The sequence below is a fragment of the Oratosquilla oratoria genome, unplaced genomic scaffold (assembly GCF_046742065.1).
Source record: "Oratosquilla oratoria isolate Oo_2021 unplaced genomic scaffold, ASM4674206v1 SCAFFOLD62, whole genome shotgun sequence".
NCBI classification, from domain to species: domain Eukaryota; kingdom Metazoa; phylum Arthropoda; class Malacostraca; order Stomatopoda; family Squillidae; genus Oratosquilla; species Oratosquilla oratoria.
This window is the reverse complement of record NW_027467726.1, coordinates 259,648-279,283: the sequence shown is the minus strand read 5'-3', so window position 1 is coordinate 279,283 and position 19,636 is coordinate 259,648. Positions and strand designations below refer to the sequence as shown.

Genomic DNA, 19,636 nt, shown 5'->3' with positions numbered 1-19,636 from the left:
CCACCCTTCCATCCACCACCCTCTCCTATGTGTACGTATGCTTGACTTTCTTCCGAAACACTGTATTTGCTATCATCAACTCTCTTTCTAGACACATTTCCACCATCAACTCTCCACTACGATTCTTTCCTGGAACTCCACATTTCCCAACCACTCCATCGACTGGATCATTTCCTACCCTAGCATTAAGGTCTCCCAGTACTATTACATTGACATTTCTTCCTAAATCGTCTATGCACTCATTTAAATCTATCCAAAAGGCCTCCCTTTCTTCTACACTCTTCTCACTGCCAGGCCCATATGCACTTACAAAAACCCACATCTCCTTTCCCAGTTTCACCTTTATGCATATTATCCTTGAGGAAACCTCCTTCCGCTCCACTACCCGTTTACCTATCTCTTCACTTAGTAGAATAGCCACCCCTTCCCTCCCTCGCCCTCTCTTCACTCCTGATAACCTCCCACTTACACTCCCAAACTTACACTCACCCTTCCCTTTCAACTTAGTTTCACTCAAAGCCAACACATCCATCTTTCTTCTCACAAACATACTACCTATCTCTTCCCTTTTACTCTCATCTGTACCACATCCACGCACATTAAAAGACCCAAACCTTAGGGTGCTGGTTCGAGAACTTCCAGACCCTCTTATGCCTTCTCTTTTTTGTTTAGGAATATCCCCTGTGGGGCTACAAGGAGAAGGATGCCTAGTCCCAATCCCCGTCCCTTTCTTCTCGCCTCTTACGATCCAAGTGGGAATACTTGGTGGCAGTATTCTTTTCCCCCACCACAGGGAATTCCCCCGTCATAGAAAAATAATACTCAGAGAAATGGTACAGGACAGCAACAAGGGGTTGGGGGACAGCATAACGGAGGGACAGTCGTAGTATAAAAGTGTCATCATTTCTCTATGAACAGAGTTTTCCTCTATCATAGACAAAATTATGTGTGGCTCTGGTCCGTAGGGGCGCCCCATATAGACCCTAAAGTATCAACTGCATGCCACTTTGCCACAATAACAAGCAGCCAATATCGCAGACGGACAAAATATATATATGAATATTAGATTCCGTTCACTTCGAACTGATGCGCATAGTAAAGAACTCAATTATCTAAAGTTTTCATTGTCTATATACATATCAATAGTAATAATGCCTTTAATAGTCTATATTAATATTTATTATAAATTAATTTTCATTAAATTCATTAGAAAACAGAAGAAGAATAAAATTCTACATTTACTCTACATATTCTACGAATTGTCGACACAGCGTCATCAGTAACTTTTGTTTTCCACAATAGCAGACGAATTCTACAATTCAACAGCACAAATGATCACCTGTGGCTATGAACTCTGGACTTGTGCATCATAGATGGGTTAGTTTGGTAGATGGTTATGAACAAAGTTGACTTTGACAAACTAGTAATTAGTTGTGGAGTAGTTGGGTCAGTTTTTTTTTTGTATGGACTAGCCCATCAGTTTCATCAGTATTTCCACCACCTGAAAACTATTATAATTATGATCGTAATGGCTAATGCCCCTCACCACCACCTTTCATCCTGTTATTCTATGCTCTATTTTGTAAAGGACGTTTTGTTGATTTCTGGAAACCAGGGTGTGGAAATTTGCAGTTCTTAGTTGTTTGGAGATCGTGTAAAACACATGATAAGCCACATATCAAATTCGTTGGTTGGGTGAAACTATGAATTGACCGTTGTAATTAATTTCTTGTTTAAAGCTTGCAATTTATTTCAACTTTTTCATTTGCAGATGGGAATGATTGATGCACTCATTGCTGTTGCTGCAACAATGAGGTATGTAAGGTTAATAGTCACAATCTTTTATTAGTGGCAGGTGAGTTTTGATCTGCATTAGAAAGCTATTGCCTAGGCCCAAGGTCCATTGTAACATCAGTATTTCTTGCATTTTGTCAGCCATCTCTCCCCTCCACTTCTAGCTGTGATGGCATAGAAACCATTTCACACCAATACAATAGGGATAGAAATACTAATTTTATTCCACAGAAGTCTGGGAATGAGGACAAATACCACCTGAAGTGGGTTTTACAATGATACATGAGGCAACAGCTATGGTAGTGGCATTGCAAGTTTTCAAATTATTCAGTCTATTGTTAATTTTTTATTCTTACATAATTCTTGTCAAACATGGTGGGAGTGGATTTTGTGCCTTTGTTTTTGGCTACCTCCCTTGTAAGGAGGAAAAAGCTGTTGGTATGTATGTGTTCTCCCTTCATCACATCACCCTTTCCCCCACTTAAGGAGATGCATATTAATTTTTACTTCCTTTTTGTGCAGAAACTTTTTGATTGGCTATGTGCTTTTTTTTTTTTTTTTTTTCCCAGACATTTCTTCTCTCCTTGCTCTTGTGCTTACATTCTCTTTTCTCCAGATTGAGAAAGGCTTTCACATACCATCCACATGACATGCACGTCATGGGTCATGGGTCATAACGTAGTGTCTCAAATGGTTCAGCTAGAAAATGCTGGATCCAAATTTTATATGATGAGAATATTGACAAGCATATGTCTGATAACATGATGCTAAATTTTTAACCTGAGTTAAGTGTTAGATTAAATTATGTTTGCAAATGTGTAGGAAATTTGACATTTGTAATCTTTGCAGCTCTGAATAGAACCTGGGACTCCTACATGTCATCAAGGTAAGCATAACCCATAGTATTTATACTAAATGTAGATGTACTGAATATTGGTCTCTTGGCATGGAAGAGTAGTATACTCTAGACCGGTGTTTCTCAACCTTTTTACCCTTGCGTAACCTTTAAAATAAATTACGTCTCAAGGAACCCTTGCGCCCAGCCCCCCAAAAAAAGAGTATATCTTTCTAATTTTATTGTCATTGTGATAATAGGTTAGATAGGGTGATGTCTGTATTACATTATTACAATAACCAAGAATATGTTGTGCATGTTTAATTATATTACGCATATGCATACATATACTAAGGCTTTTTCCCCTTTACAAGGGAGGTAGCCAAAAAGGAAAAGGCATAAAATCATTCCCACCCATTCCATCCCTGAATACACTCCACACCCCTCCACCCTCCCTTTTATCTTAACACCTCCTGGATGACGGGTCATCCCTGCACCTTGTCCACTGCCCTGGATCAGAAGCAGTGTCGCAAGACACAGCACATCCACACCAAGCCCGCTTCATTAAATCAGCAACCCCCCCTCTCCGTCCCCCATGCATAAAAGGAGAAGACAGGGAGAAATCCCTTCGGGCTGCATCAAATTTTGCTCACACATACTACCTCACCCCCCATCCCCCTGCCCAATCCACCTCATGCATCACAACATCATCCATATACAACCATTCTCCATTCACCCGTCTTCTGTCCTCTCCCGTCCTTTCTCAACAGACATTCCCCTCTTCCCCAAAGCCCCCTTTGCATTACGTATATGAAATTAAATAAAAAAAATAAAAAGTGCATTAGCTTATCTCGCTTGTTCTTGCGGAACCCTTAGGGTTCTGGGGAACCCTGGTTGAGAAACACTGCTCTAGACAACCAAAATCAAATGTGCCATGATCAGAGATTGAGACATTGATGGATGAAATGATGGTCTTGCTGCATTGCTTGTGATCTGGGGACAAGAATGGCCCTCCATCCACAAGATGTAATAAGTCATTCTTTTACCCTGTATGTTGATAACCCCAGAAAATGCGATCAAGCTTGTTCATGGAATATGGGGGTCCCTCAGATACAACTACAAATATAAAGAGGATGCTTGCATCCTTGTATACTTGGACCTTGTTATGCTAACGTCAGCATCATCATGTACTAGTTGATGTAAGATAAGGTTGTAAGAATGGTTGTAGTTGGGAGATGCTAGGAGTGTCGAGTTCCACAGGGAACTGGCCAGCAAGAATAAAGTGGGTGAGGAGGGTTTTGCTGTGGAGTTGCCCTTTTGATGCATTGTCTTAAACCCAAGTAGTGATGGGAGCAGGATAACTTTATCTGTAAGCATTGGTAAATGGTGCTTAACCCATCGCCCCTAATTCTAAAGAGGGAAAGTACCTTTGGTGCAAGTTATGCATATGTGAAGGTTGTGGAATATTGAGCCAATTTGATCTTAAATAAGGAGAGTATTGACAAGCATATGTCTGACCATATGATGCCAAGCATAGTCCAAGTTTAGCATTTAGTAAGATTGTGGAAGTGGATGTGTAAAAGTTTTAACAGAATGAAATCTGCAGGTTTGGAGTGATGAGAATGGGAAGCAATCTGTAGTTTACACAATACAAGTATACTAGAATCCACTAACTTTACTTGAAATAGTCTTGAGGCATGGAATAGAAATCTCGCTGCCAATATTTTTTTTCCCCACATAAGGGAGGTAGCCAAATCAAAGGCGTGTACCCGCTTTCATCCACCACCCTTTCCCCTCCTCACATAATAGCTCATGAGTAAATAAAGAGTTTCATAAATCTTCCAGATCTCCCAAAACCGTTCAGTTCATTATCCCACAATTTGTTGGTTGTAGTCCCAAAGCAGCTGGCAGTGGGTCCTTGGTACCTCCATTGATTATATACTAGAGAGAAGCGTGTTACATTAGTCGCTAATTGGAGGAGGCCTCTTGATACCTGTCAGCTCTTGCATTCAAAGGTAGAAGAAATGCAGAGCAAATTGATGAGATCTTGGGACAAGTCTGAAGAAGTTGAAGATAGCAGGGAAGTGACTCTTAGGTCCTTGTAGGCCATTGTTGACCCCACACCTATTGATACCACTGAACAAATCCTAAATTGTAATAGTTACATGATGTGTGTAGGTTGCAATACTAGGCCATTTGCTTTTTATACCAAAGTTGCACTCAAATTTCACTAGCATATTTTTTCCTTTCAGAATGTGGGTAGTCTTCAGTCTGCAATAAGGTTTGTACTTGTGCTGTGGTTTAATTTTATTGCATCTCTAATAATAATGATAATTGAAATCCTTTGATTTCACTGAGAGTAAGTCAAAAGGATTCTGACAAGATTACATAATGTATTATGTGAAGTATTAGTACTGTGGCCTCAATTTGTCATTGGTTTGTTTCAGGTTGCTTGGAGAAACAAAAGAGTGCTGGTGAGCAACTAAGGGAAAAATACCAGACAAACCACAAGAGAAATATGGGAAGCTGTGAAGGATAAGAGAAGCTAGACGAAGAATGGGTACGTTTCAAGATAGTACAGTACACTAAAATGGGTTGAAAGTGGGAGGGAGCAGTTGGTGGGATTAAGTTTGATGGCAGAGTAGAACTAAGATAACATACAAGATGTACAGATGAGGGAAGTGAAACTAGAGGACAGGGAGGCTGAGAATGAAGTAGGGTGGGCCATTGGTGAGGAATTTGAATTGTTTTTGGAAAGGAGGGAAGAATGAACAGGGGTAAGTTGGGTTGAGAGAAGGTAAAGGATGCTGTTGGACAGGTATGACGGTGAAGAGAGATGGATAGAGTATTGTGGGGTTCTTAGATTTAGAAGGGGATAAGGTGGTTTAGTGGCAGTAGTTGGTAGGAAAGGAGGGTAGCACTGTAGAAGGTGGGAGAGGAGAAAAAGCATTGATAGCTGCAAAGTTGTCAGTTAGGTGTCTGAGGAAGGGTGTAGTTGTGTAATGGGTGGTGAGGACTTGTACTTAGGGTAGAGAAGTGTGGAGTAATGGATGTAGTTCCCCTGCACAAAGAAAATGGGAAATGTGTTGACTTGTTGGTGGTAAGGTGTGCAATTGAATGTTTACTAGGGAGAATAGTTAGCAATTGGGGGGGGGGTAGGAAAGGGTGTGTGTAAAAGTTAATGCAAGTTTTTGTAATAATGATTTTTACCACAGACCTGTTCTGAAAAAAGTGTGGAATAATATTGGTATCTGACATTTTGATCATTGAAGATTGGTAATTTATAGAAAGTTTTTTTTTTTTTTTTTTAACATTACCATTTTCTTAATTTCAGAGATAGAACAGTCTCTGCATTAATATTTTTGGCTTGGAGATCAAAGTGAAGTGGATTTGTTTCCATTTTGCTCATCTTGGACAACCATGGCCAAAAGGTAAGTTTGTGTGAAAGTGGAATGCTGTAAGAGAGTTGGTCTGTGGTAGTTGGAAGCAAACTTGAGAACTGCATGGAGAAATGTAGGTGGAAGCAATGAAAGGAATGGACAATGTATTGGTATTGATTTTGTATAGAATTGAGGATTAATAACTAGTAAATGCGAGGATTAGTAATGGACAGATTGAATGGTCTCGGATGGATGTGGGGATGCACCAAGGTCGTGATTTTGCCCTCCATGTTGCACTTGATGTGGCTTAATGTCTTGATGGATTGCTTAGAATTTAGGTGAAGACTGGATTGATATATTGATAAGATGCTTGAAAGCTATTTGTATTGCATTGTAGGTTCTGCAGAAAATTTATCCTTTGAGTGGAGGTGTGGATTATGTGATGCATTGGAGTGGTTAAATGTGAATGGTGTTTTTATGCAGCCCATAGGGCATGAGGGGACAGTGGTGGGGGGGGTGTTGCAGAGTAAATGAAACAGCCTTGCTGTTGATGTGCTGTCTTACAGCATTGTTTATGACCCAGGGCAATAGGCGAGATGCATCGATAACCTATAATATATATACAGGTAGTCGTCGACTTATGACCTATGCGACTTACGACTGATCGACTTTACGACTTACGACTGATCGACTTTACGACCACGAGATAGTGCAATAATATTTAACATTTAATAGAGTAATAGAATTGCAATGTTATGCCTGGCAGTGCAGTACAATTACTTTGCATGCCGCGAGACGCGAGTACGATAGTTTTGGCAGGTTACCGGCAGCGTCAGCTTCCCTCTCATTCAGGAGCATGTGGTATTTCTGACTTCATTATGACAAGAATTATATCTTTAATTTTTTTTGTGCTTCAAACCCCCATGAAGATGTCTAAAAGAAAATTATCTTTCAATATTTCCAAGCCTGCCAAGAAACAAAGAAAGGTTATTGATCTTGACACGAAAATGAAAGTGATAAAACATTATGAAGGAGGGAAGAAAGTTAATGTGATAGCACGTGAACTTCAATTATCACATTCTACAGTGTCACTAATTTTAAAAGACTAAGAGAGGATCTCAATTTTGCCTTGGATTTTATATTTTAATATGTTTTGCAATTAATAAAATGTAACAGTAAAACTTTTTTATGCCTAGTCTGTTGTCGATAACAATATGTTCGGTACAGCATTTTGTATTTTTATGTTTTGCAATATTTTCGGTACAGTACGTAAACGAAAAGAATGTTTTGAAATATTTTTTTCCTAATTTTGCCATGCATTATGTATTTTTATGTTTTGCAATTAATAAAATGTAACAGTAAACTTTGTTTAAGCCTAGTCTGTTGTCAATAACAATATTTTTGGTACAGTATGTAAACGAAAAGAATGTGTTTTGAAATAATTTTTTTCTCTTAATTTTGCCTTGCATTTAGTATTTTTAATGTTTTGCAATTAATAAGATGTAAATTATACAGTACAATGATTTTAATTTAACCAACAAAAAAGTATTAGTAGGTCAAAGATGACAGGACTTTATTCAGTATGCGTAGGCCTAGGCTATGTTTCCTAACGACAATTATAAAAAGAATAATGAATATTAAACAACGTAGCTCAAAGATAAGATTTTATTCAGTATGCATACGTTTCCTAAAGAAAGTCTGATGATAGAATAATAAAAACGTTAAAAAATACAGTATTAAATATCATAGGTCAAAGATGATAGGATTTTATTCAGTATGCTACGTTTCTCAAAGAAAATCAGATAAAATTATAAAAAAAAAAGGTTTAAAAAATACTATACAACATAGTTCAAAGATGCTAAGATTATTTCAGTATGCTAAATATAATATAGAATATACATGTATACAGTAACAAAAATAATATTTAAAGGGTAATATATACTGTATATATATAAAGTCCAATTTGCGTCCAGATCGACTTACGACCTGTCTGTCGGAACCGAACTCGGTCATAAGTCGACGACTACCTGTATATATTTGTAATGATGATTTTTACCACAGACCTATTCTGAAAGAAATGTAGAAATATATAGGTATCTGCTAAATTGGTTGTAGAAAACTAGTACTTGTTAGTGATATTTTTTTACTGAAAGTTTTCTTAATTGCAGTAATCGAACATCAGCATTGTTGGTTTGAAGTTCAGATTGAGTGGATTTCTTTCCTTGGCCCATCTTCTGCACACCTGAAGACCCCCAAGATAAAATTGTCCAGGATTTGAAGAAGATTACTTGGAGGTGAGGAAAGTGGGGTTGGAAGAGCAGATAGGGATGATGTAAGTATTGGGATGGTTTGGACATGTGGAAAGAATGGGTGTAGAAAGCTGTGGATGGAGTGAACTTGTGGGGATGATGGAGGATGAGGTAAATGGGGGCAAGGAAGGGAGAGGCAGGAGATAGGGGTGAGTGGAGAATGGCTGTGTATAGTTGAAACTTGGATGGGAGGAGGGGGGGTTGAGTAGGGAATATTTGAATGTTTTGACACAGCCTGAGGGGATCCCTGTCTTTATGTGCTGCATGATGAGATGGAGAGGATGTTGCCAGTTGAAGCAGCCTTGCTGTGGATGTACCGCATTGTTGCTGCTGAACCAGGGTGGTGGGTGGGGGACAAAGGTATAGTTAGCTCTGCCTGAATGTAGGGGATGGTAATGTCGCTTATGATGAGCCTATCAGGTATGCATGAGGGGTTGTTCACATCTGCAGTGGATGAAGGTTAGGTGATTTGTCACGTGGACCAGTAAGGATGAGCCTAGTTTGGCTGTTAGACCCTGTTGTGGGTGAGTAGTCTTGCCAACCAATCTCTGTTTTGGTAATACTGGTGAAGCTTTCTTCAAGGTTGTATGTCCAATGTTTGGATGAAGCTGGGGATGGGGGAGTGACGATCAGTCTTGCTCAGGTCCAGGTGTCTTACAAGAGACTTGTACCCTCGGCCACAGTAGTGTGTTGTCAAGGTTGACCACCTCTTTGAATGCATGTTGTGTTGCTGTTTAAACATCTGAACAGGGAAGTGTAGGTGTTTGAGAATGGGAAAGGTGTGGTAGATATATAATTTAAAGGGATTGTGCTGCACAGTTGAGCTGTTGACCTAAATGATGAAGTTCTATTGTGAACCCCAGGATTGCAACAGAGTCAGCAATGGCAGAACCCACTGTTGTGGATCCTGGGAACTGTGCTTACCTGCCACAAGGCTGTCGGAAGCTGGGATTGTTGAACTCCTTAACTGGTTGAGATTCATTTATGTACATCGTGTTTTCTTTATTTCAGGAAGTAGTTCGAAGAGCTGGGTAAAATAAATCGTAGTGATGTTGGCTAGGTCCTCAAATGAATCTCCCAATGTGTGGTGCATAAGGGACTGGGCTTTACCATCGGTAGGTAAGTTTGAGTAATGTCAATTCTTTGGAGGGCTATATGAATGCAGACCTGTATTCTACAAGTGTTGTAATGCTGAAAAACTAGTATGTGTTGGAGGTTTTCAATTGTATGATGAAAGCACTTTCTTTCACATTTGCGGTTTCCAGCAGAGGTTTATCCCATGAAGACCAATGTGTTGTCTGATTATACTGTTAGTTAAGACGTTCTAATTGTTGGCAATTTTTGCTACATTATTTAATTATTGGAGGTCCTAATACTGGAAGATCACTTCCTGCTTCAGCATGACATTTTGCAAGTGGTAGAGGTTGCATTGAACACCAGTGGATACTGTTGTTGTTGTCGTTCCCTAGACTGTCCGAGCAGTCCCGTCTCCCCAAGGAAGGCCACAGCCGAAACTGGGTTATCCCACAGATACTTTATAGAGTGTATGTTGTGTTGTTTGCATGCATGATTGTGTATAATGCAGTCTTCCATTATGTGTTGTATGGTATGGGGTGAAGTGTTGCATCCTGGGCAGCTGTTCACAATGTGGTCATCCAGCCTCTTCTGGTAGCTTAGAAGTGCTGGGTGGTGGCCACACTGCAGTCTGGCCAGGTGGACTCTGTCCTTTCGTGGGAGAGAGGATTCAGAAAGTTGGATATCAAGGGGCCTGGCATGCAGCAGTGTGTTGTCTTTCAGTGTGTTAATGGAGCGGTGAGTGATATGATTATGAATATGTTTCCGGAGGCTGGTATTTGGTGGTTGTGGAGGAAGAGAAGAGAGTATCTGTGTGTGATACAGGTCTTTGGGTGTTGTTTTAATGTTTCTTGGTGTGTGTGGGTATTCTGCTATGTAGTGTAGCGGGTGTGATGTGTTTGTGGTGGCTGCGGCAAGTGTTTGTGTGCCTCTCATGTCGAGGTGGTCCTTGACTTTGAGGACTTTTGTTTCATGGTGTAAATGGTCTGTAGGTGTTGTATTTGTGCAGCCTGTAATTGTTTTTAGGGCTTTGTTTTGTATGATTTGAAGGGTGTTGTGGTGTGTCTCACTGAGATTAGGAGCCCATGCAGGACTCGCATAATTCATCACTGAGCGTATGCATTGTTTGTATATTGTTGTATTAGTTTCTTTGTTTTGTCCAAATGTTGTTCCAGTGATTGACTTAAGTGTGTTAAGTCTAGGTGTGCATTTGTTTTTTATGTTTGTGATGTGTTGTTTGAAAGACATGGATGTATCGTATGTTACACCAAGAATTTTTGGTGTGTTTGTGTGTGGTATTAGAGTGTTGTTGATCCAGAGATGAGGTATGTATTTGTGTTCTTTTGTCCAGTTGGTGAGAAGTGTTGCTGTAGATTTGGTTGGAGCTATTTTGAGTCTGTTTGTGATGAACCATGTGTTGAGTGTATCAAGGTATGGCTGGATTATTTCTGCAGCTTTGTCTGTGTTACGATGTGTGCATGTGATTGTTATGTCGTCTGTGTAGGAAGAGATTTGTATTTCTGAGGTGTCTGGTGTGGGTTAGTCATGCATGTATAGATTAAAGAGCGTGGGGGATAGAACAGAGCCCTGTGGTATTCCATTCTTAATGTTTCTGATGTGTGATGATTGGCCATTATATGACATGTAAGCATTCCTACCTGCCAGATAATTGGCCAGCCATCTTTTGGTGTTATTGTGCATGTCTGTGTTATATATATTTTATTTGTTAGGTTGTGGCGGGGGATAGCATAAAAAACTTTACCAATGTCTAATGTCATAAGAAGTGTTCTGTGGTGGGGCCTATCTGAATTGATGCCATCTAAAATTCTTTGTGTGAGGTTTATCAGAAGAGTGTTTGTGGAGTGTAGTGGCCTAAAACTGTGTTGTGAGTCAGCAGGTGACAAGTTTAAGTATTAGGCGTTCAGTGACTTTAGAGGGGGTGCAGAGAAGTGTGATTGGGTGGTGCGATGTTGGGTCTTTGTTCGGTTTTGGAATTGTGATTATTTTACCATGCTTCCTGATGTCGGGTATAGTGTTGTGTGAATAGCAGTAGATTGCAATGTTTGTGAGTGCGTGTATACCTTGTGGTCCAATGTGTTTTAGGTGGATGTTACTTATGTTATCAGGGCCACAGGCAGATGAGTGCTTGAGATTATGTATTATGTGTTTTGTCTGACTGTCTATGAAGGGTGTATAGTCTGAGTCTGTGGGAAAGTCTTTCTTACGTCAAACAGTGCGTCGGTCGTCAGGGTGAGAAGTGAGATGGCTTGTCTGTGCAAAATGATTTATGAGTGTGTTTGCTTGTTGTCTGTTTGAGGGTAGATTGTCTGTTGTTGTGATTATTGCTGCGTGAGAGCGTGTAGTGTTACTGTTGGATAGTGTAATGCTGTTGAGTGTTTTGTACAATTTGCTGGTGTTTGTTTTGTGATCAAGTGTATTGATAAAGTTTTGCCAATTTTGTGTTTTTTGTTCGTGTATTTTATTGGCAATCACAGTGTTTAGTGTTTGTATTTGGTCTGCTATGTTTTGAGGAATAGGTGTGGGGTATTGTGTTTAAGTGTGTCTTGTTGTCTGATGAGGCCTTGGATTTCTGGTGTGAAGTTGGGGTTGTGTGATTTTCTGTTGCCTCTAGGGATGTATCTCTTGTCTGCACTTTGTATGATTGTATTAAAAGTGTGCACAGCATTGTTTATGTTTGTGATTGGTGTACTGTTAAGTGTTTCAAAATGTTGTTCTGTCTCTTCAGTAAAAGCTTCCCAGTTAGCTCTCTTGTATTTGGTGTATGTGTGTCTGTGGCCAACTGGGGTGCATCTTGTTTTGGTGGTGATGATGATTGGAAGGTGGTCAGAACCAAGGGTTCCGACCACTCTCCATGATGTTGTTGGGGTTAGGCAGGGGGAGCAGAAGGTGATATCAGGAGAGGAGGGAGTGTAGAGGGCTTGGTGTGGGATATGTGTATGATTATGTGTGTTGTTCATGATAGTCAATGAGTCAAACTGAGTCTGTATATCAAGCCCTCTGTCTGTGTCAGGGTTGTTGACATACCAGGCAGACGACTTGGTGTTGAAGTCACCATCCATAATCAGGTTGGGGATTGAGGCTAGTTGGCTAAATTGAGGCCTGAAGGTGTTTGGAACTGTGGGGGATGATTGGGGGCGAATGTACATGTTAACTATTGTCCGTGTTGATTTGTTGCCTGTGCGAATTCGAATGGATTGGATTTCTGTAGTGTTATTTGTGGTAGGGAGGAGAATTTTGGTTGTGGCACTTGTGTCCACAAAACAGATGGAATGGTGGATCAGGGTGATGAATTCACTGCCATTGCCATCGGTCCGGTCTTGTCTGATGGTGGTGTAATTATGAAATGATGGTGTTTTGTGAGTGTCTTAGTTTTGTTTCTTATATAATTACAATGTGCATGTTGTGTTGTTTAAGAAAGTGTTCGAGTTCATGTTTTTTCATGTTAATACCGTCAATATTGTGTTGTAATATGTTGATGTTGTGTGTTCTGTATGTGTTGTATGTTGCCGTTTGGGGTTGAGGTTGGGGTGTTAATGGGGAAGGTATAGGATCTGGGTTAGAGGCGGGGCAAGGAGAGATTGGGGACAAAGGAAGGGGAGTACTGATTGGGGATATGGGCAAAGGGAAATTGGGAGTGGGTAAGGGTGCTGGCTGTGGTTGGGGAGGTGGGAGTGGGATTACTGGAGGGCAGGTAGAACATGTCCAAGTGTTTGTGTATTGGTTTGTGTCAGCAAGTGTTGTACAAGTGAGGTGGGCCCAGTTTTTGCACATATTGCACTGAACTGAGCCCTTTGTCTGTCTGCTCGAAGTAATGGGTTTAGAGCATGTTGGGCATGTGTATTTTGTGGTGGGCCCAGGATTGCTCTCTACATCTCCGGCTAAAAGTAGAAGACGAGGGGTGATCGCCGGAAAATCACCCCTCGGTGCAGAAAAAACGTAACATTGCATGTTGAGAAAAAGGATTGTGGTACAGTAGAAGCCCAATTTAACGAACTAATTCAGCCAAGGTCCAGTCCGCTAAATTGAATTTTCCGTTAAATTGAGCGAGTGAGCATTGGTGTAACAGTGTTGCCAGAGCGGATTATAAAAATGATACGTACCTAAAAATTCCCTAGTGTACACACACACATACAGTATATATATTATTGTAAGTGAATTATAGGCAGCACAATCGTGAATTGCAAACGAACAGCAACATGCAGTAATTTGTTGCAACATGTATGTGTGTGTGTATTTACCTAGTTGTATTTTGCGGGAAGGGGAGCTATGCTCGTGATGTCCCGCCTTTGTATCTTGCAGTGTCTAGTTTGTTTTTAAACTCATGAATGGTTTTTGCGCATACTATTTCATTGTCCAGTTTGTTCCAAGTGTCCAAAACTCTATGAGGAAAACTGTTTTTCTTCAGTTCTCTTCTATAGCTATGTTTTTTTATTTTCTTTCCATGTCCTCTTGTGTTTCTTTTGTCCCAGTTAAGTAAGTTCTCTCTATCGAGTACCTCTGTGCCTCTCATGATTCTGTAGATGGTCAATAGGTCACCTCTCTCTCTTCTTTGCTCCAGTGTCGGTAACTCCAGTTTAGCCAATCTCTCCTCGTATGATAGGTTTGCAAGTGCAGGTGCCATTTTTGTAGCTGCTCAAAAAAATGGCACCTGTGTGTGTGTGTGTGTGTGTGTGTGTGTGTGTGTGTGTGTCGTGTAACAATGATATGAGCTGTCTGTGAATTTCGCGAAATATTAGTCATAGCTTCGTGTTTGGTTCGATGTACATAATTCTAGCGATTATTGTTGTGTTGTTGTGTTGTTGTAGAAAACATAGTTCGTTGTTATAGAAGTGTTTTTCGTGGTGATTACTCTCGCGTACTGATTTTGAATTTTCCCATTAACTTACTGTTTCATTATTTTGTTTTCCTATTATACCGTCTATTTCTACTTGAATATATTTCTGCTACAATTATACTTTATACATATACTGAATTATATATTATTGATTTTGAATTTTCCCATTAACTTACTGTTTCATTATTTTGTTTTCCTATTATACCGTCTATTTCTACTTGAATATATTTCTGCTACAATTATACTTTATACATATACTGAATTATATTATTGTATATATATATATATATATATATATATATATATATATATATATATATATATATATATATATATATATATATATATATATATATATATATATATATATATATATACCTCCAAAGTACTAAATTATAAAAATTTCCTTGACTCTACCACCACAATCTGGTAACATCTGGTAACATTGGACTCTGAGACACGCATGTGGCCATTTGACGGAAAATGCTCAACTTAGCTTACCATTCCTGCTAAATTGAGCTATTTCTGTAGACGCGCATCTGGCCAGCTAGCGGAAAATGGTCAACTTAGCGGACCATTTCCGCTAAGTTGAGCATTTTCATTATTGCTATTTGCAGTTCGCTAATTTGAGCTTCCGCTAAATTGAGATTCGTTAAATCGGGCTTCTACTGTACTCCCCAAGGCAGTCGTAGCTCCTCTTGGGGATCGGTGCCACCTGCGTAGAGCCGGTGGCCAGGGCTGGTTGCCGCCGTTTGGCCCCCAACTCTTGGGGTTGGGGGTTAGTCCCACGACGTAAACGCTGCGGCTCCAGGACCATGGATACTGTTGTCATGGAGGTTGTACAATTGATGCTGGTACCTTGGATTGGATGTTGGTGCTGCCAGGTGCTGATGGAGAGGTTAGTTTGATCCTATTTAATGCAAAAGGTCTTTAAGAAATGATGATTGTTATCCCTGTCTCAATAACTGCTGTGGACACAATTCCTCGTTACTGAAAACCAAAAGTACATCTTCAATAATAACTTTGTTTGCATGTAAGTGAAGTTTGTTTAATTGACAGGTCCATGCACAAGAGGTGTATAAATGAACCTCTTTTATAGATACTGGATTAGCACATGCAGGTCAGTTAAGTTTTTTTTGGTTAGATATGATGTTTTGAAAGAAATGTAATTATTTTGGACTTAGATAAATGATGAGTTAGATGACGAGACCTAAGACAGGCTTACCCGCATGTCGTTTGGTGTAATCAAGAAAAGACAGGAGAAGTGTGATGAAGGTGTTTTAGAAGTTTTAATTTTCCAGACAAGACTTGTGGTATTGAATTGTAAAGAAAGATGTTGGCCATTGTTTAAGAGTATATGTACATGATCAAGATTGAAAGCACATCAGGACTACGGTACATCACTATGGTAGGTTTACCTGCTTTGGTACTTGGAAACTGCATTTGCAATAATGATGAGAATGTATTTGCTACTCTTGACTGTTGTATGACGACTATAACCACCAAGATCTCTTAATATTTGACCTCTTAGGACTGTATAGCAAGAGATGGAGCAGAATACATTTATGGTTTCTTCCTCCAGGGGTCAACACATTCATCAGTAGCCTGGCCATACAAGATCTTTGCTAGGTCTAGGCAACCTTGGGTTTTACAAAGTTGCACCAGATTTAGATGACCCTGAGCTGGTAATGGTAAGATTGCATTGTCATTTGAATTTTTGAATATGATGGCCCATCATATAGGACACTGTAGGAATACCTGTTGGCAATGTTAACCACTTGGGTACAATGACACTTACATAGGTGTCATGAGGCGTGGATGTGTTCGCAAGGATGCCGGTGTCAGTTTTGATTACGTATATCTTTGTAGTTGTACACGAGTTACCCCCGGATTCTATGAACTGGTTTGATCATGTTTTCAGTGTTTATTACTGAGTAAAAAAGAATGAGTAATGCAGTAGTGACTATTTTATAATGCAAATAGTGTGATGCATTGTTCCTATGATAGGCCATGCTGCGCGTGAGAGTTTGACTCGTACTGAAGTGGTTAATAATGTGATTGACCAGTTGGGTACTATATTGAGGTAGTTTGAGTAGGGATAGGTAGTTTTAAAATAATCATTAACAGCCAGGAAATCTTTGAACAGGGGAAGAGGGAAGGGGAACAAATGTATGGAACTTGAACTTTGAAAATGTGCTTGGTAAGGAGTTGAAATATGAAGTCTGTTATGGGGATGGAAAGAAAGCTGACAGATCTAGTTGCCCAAACTATGCTAGGTGGAAAGAATGACTTGGAAGCAAATACCAAAAATGAAGTAGATTAATGGGGTGCAGAGGTGAATTGAATGATAGAACAATGTCTGTTTAGCAAGGAAAAGTGTCCATGATGAATATAGAATAGTAATTGATGGATTAAGTAAATAATTGATCCCAGAGTCACTGATATTGAGTATATGCTATGTTGGTGCTAAGGTGAATCAAAGATCAGTCTGCTCCCCTTATGCCCCAGTTGTAATGTTGCTTCAGGTTACCGGGCTGCAAACATTTATGAATGCATTTCTTGGTTTATGAGGAAGGTTAAACAAGACCAAGACAAGTTTGATGTGGAGCAGTGGCTCCCAACCATTTCTGGCTTGAGGAGGCACCCTTGCCAAGCCTTTCAGAAGTCCCCGGCAGCACCCTTATTAGAAAATCTAAATTCTAGTTTGTCAGTATTTTGTTGATTCAACATCAATGTAACAAAATTATGTCCCAGGATAATATGAAAATACTCATCTTTACACTGATGTTGCTTTAATGAACAAAAATGGATGACGATACAAATATATAATTGACAGTAATTTTTGCCCTGAATTTTGGAGGCACCCTCAGTTGATCTTGCTTCACCCTTTGGTGTCATGGCATACCGGTTGGGAACCACGGATGTAAAGAGTGTTGTTGGTTTGTCAGTTGGTGTATGGCTTTGTTGCATTGTAATGTTTACATTTTCAGTTTCGAGTTTGTAGGATGACCTGTGGTGGTGGTGTGCTTTAGAGCCAGTAGTGAGTATCGAGTTATTGTATTGTGGTTGTACTTCAAATAATGATGACAAAAAATATCTCCAGAATTACTGTGTTGGCAAGCTCAACAGGGCTGACATTGCTTATAGTGTACACCTTGCATTGGATCAAGAGCCATTGTTTGCAAGTGGTCTTTTTTCAGGTAAAGGCCTGGAGCATTCCTCAGCTGCATTAAGGTTGGTACTTGTTTTGGACAGAAGATGGGACTGAATGGAGAATTGCTGTGTATGGATGCTGTGGCATGAGGGGGAGTGGATGGGGGGGGTGAGGCAATGTGTGAAAAATGCAGCATAAAAGGGATTTCTCCCCATCTGCATGAGGTGACTGAGAGGAGGGGGTTGCCAGTTTATTTAATCTGCTTTGCTGTGGATGTACGTTCTTAAACTGCTTCTGACCCAGGGCAGTGGGTGAGATGCAGGGATGACCCATCAGCCAGGAGCCAAGATGAGGGAAGGGAGTGGAATTTTTTTATTTATTTTTTTTTATTTTTTTTTTTATTTTACCCCATTTCACTTCTGCTCACCTCTGCCCTCTTATGCTTTATTCTGCTTTTCTTTGTACATTCTTGTGATTCATCCTATTTTGTAATCAATCTTTGAATGCTTGCTTCTTTACAATCTTTGAATGCTTCATCCCACCACTCGCTACCCTTGTATATCCTCCTGTTGTCCTTGTTCCACAACTTGAACCATCCCCATTCCTCCTCTCCTAGTTATACTCTAACCTTCACTCCCTCCCACTCCCATTTCTTCTTGTACTCCTCTTTTTCTCTCATTTAAGCAGTTTACTTTAAGTACCTCCCTACCTTCTGCCCTTTACCTTTCTCCATCTATCCTTCACTGTCAACTTCCAAAAAATTGTCTTTTCCCCCACTCTCCCCGTAGAACATTTACATTCAAAAATCCTCCCATTATTCTCCTGGTTACCACTATGTAGTCCATTAGTGCCCTATCTACCACCCTTCCATCCACCACCCTCTCCCATGTACTTATGGTTGATTTTCCCGTTGACAGGTTTTCAAGTGGACAGTGTACCAGTTTGATCAAGTTTGGACATTAATGTCCATTCATCTGTTCAGTACAGGTATAGATACCTACAGGCTGCTAGCCAGAGTAGTACTATGATGAGAATCTTACTTTCAACATGAGTAACAAATGATATAGTATTTGTACCCTGATTGCCTAGGCGATGGGTGGTCATTTTCATTATATATTTAACTGATGAGGAATATTTTCAGGTGCTGTGAGTTTAAGCAAAGCGGATAAGGGAACAGGTGAGTGGAGTATGACTGAAGAAACATGTTTTGACTTGGCTACCTCCCTTGTGAAGGGGAAGAAGCCTATGGTATGTAGATAGATATTGTTATGCATTAGGAATGTTTGCTAACACAATTGTTGTTGATTGCAGAATTTCAGTGTTTGCTATTTTCTGAAGTTGGTCCAAAGAAGTGAAATTTGTTGCAGCTGGTGACCAAATAAATGTGGTGGTAAAGGAGTTAACTTTGTCCATTTTTATCATATTTGCTAGTGTTTATCTCCATGATGGCCCATCACTTAGAACACCTTAGGATTGCCTGTTGGCAAAGTGCTAAAGAAATGTGATTCTGACCATTCTATTGATCATACTGTGAGGTTCATTTTGAGTTGGGATTAATGTTCAGTTGTTTGCAGGTGATGTCGGAGCGAGACTGAAGGACAAGATCGTGATCACTGGTAAGATGTTTTTATTTCTTCTCGTTAATACTGTATACATGATGGCCCATCACTTAGGACACTTTAGGATTGCCTGTTGGCAAAGTGCTAAAGAAATGTGATTTTGACCATTTTACTGATCATACTGTGAAGTTAATTTTGAATTGGGATTAATGTATAGTTTTTTGCAGGTGACATCAAAGCTAGACTGAGGGGAGATCATGGACACTGGTAAGAATGTTGGTATGTCTTGTTAATACTGCATACATGATGGCCCATCACTTAGGACACCTTAGGATTGCCTGTTGGCAAAATGTTAAAAATTGTGATTCTGATCACATTGTGAAATATACTAAACCTGTTTTATTGAATTATGATTAATTCCCTGGGACGGGGGAAAAGAATACTGCCATCAAGTAATTCCACTTGGATTGTAAGAGGTGAGAAGAAAGGGATGGGGATTGGGACTAGGCATCTTTCTCCTTGTAGCCCCACAGGGGACATTCCTAAAAGAAAAAGCAAAGGCATAAGAGGGTCTGGGAGTTTTCCAACCAGCACACTAAGGTTTGGGTCTTTTAATGTGCGTGGATGTGGTACAGATGAGAGTAAAAGGGAAGAGATAAGTAGTATGTTTGTGAGA

The 19,636-nt window shown here is 39.9% G+C and overlaps 2 long non-coding RNA genes and 1 pseudogene across 12 annotated transcripts; all 3 read left to right on the top strand.

The window, feature by feature from the left end:
- Positions 1 to 1,303: 1,303 nt before the first annotated feature.
- LOC143023815 (uncharacterized) lies at positions 1,304 to 18,579 on the top strand. Of its 11 annotated transcripts, none has more exons than XR_012966215.1 (16): positions 1,304 to 1,377; positions 1,772 to 1,815; positions 2,644 to 2,680; positions 4,882 to 4,910; positions 5,077 to 5,189; positions 5,964 to 6,060; positions 8,178 to 8,303; positions 9,334 to 9,437; positions 14,930 to 15,145; positions 15,307 to 15,367; positions 15,549 to 15,655; positions 15,830 to 15,938; positions 17,238 to 17,287; positions 17,448 to 17,481; positions 18,319 to 18,388; positions 18,543 to 18,579. It is a non-coding gene; the product is annotated as an uncharacterized LOC143023815 (long non-coding RNA). The 11 variants fall into 11 exon arrangements; XR_012966212.1 differs by having other exon boundaries at positions 9,330 to 9,433; positions 14,934 to 15,145; XR_012966211.1 differs by having other exon boundaries at positions 9,330 to 9,433.
- On the top strand, positions 15,695 to 15,767 carry LOC143023819 (small nucleolar RNA SNORD24; annotated as a pseudogene).
- A 60-nt stretch (positions 18,580 to 18,639) lies between the features above and the next one.
- LOC143023801 (uncharacterized) lies at positions 18,640 to 19,288 on the top strand. Its single transcript, XR_012966206.1, has 3 exons — positions 18,640 to 18,791; positions 18,976 to 19,017; positions 19,188 to 19,288. It is a non-coding gene; the product is annotated as an uncharacterized LOC143023801 (long non-coding RNA).
- The last annotated feature ends 348 nt before the right edge of the window (positions 19,289 to 19,636 follow it).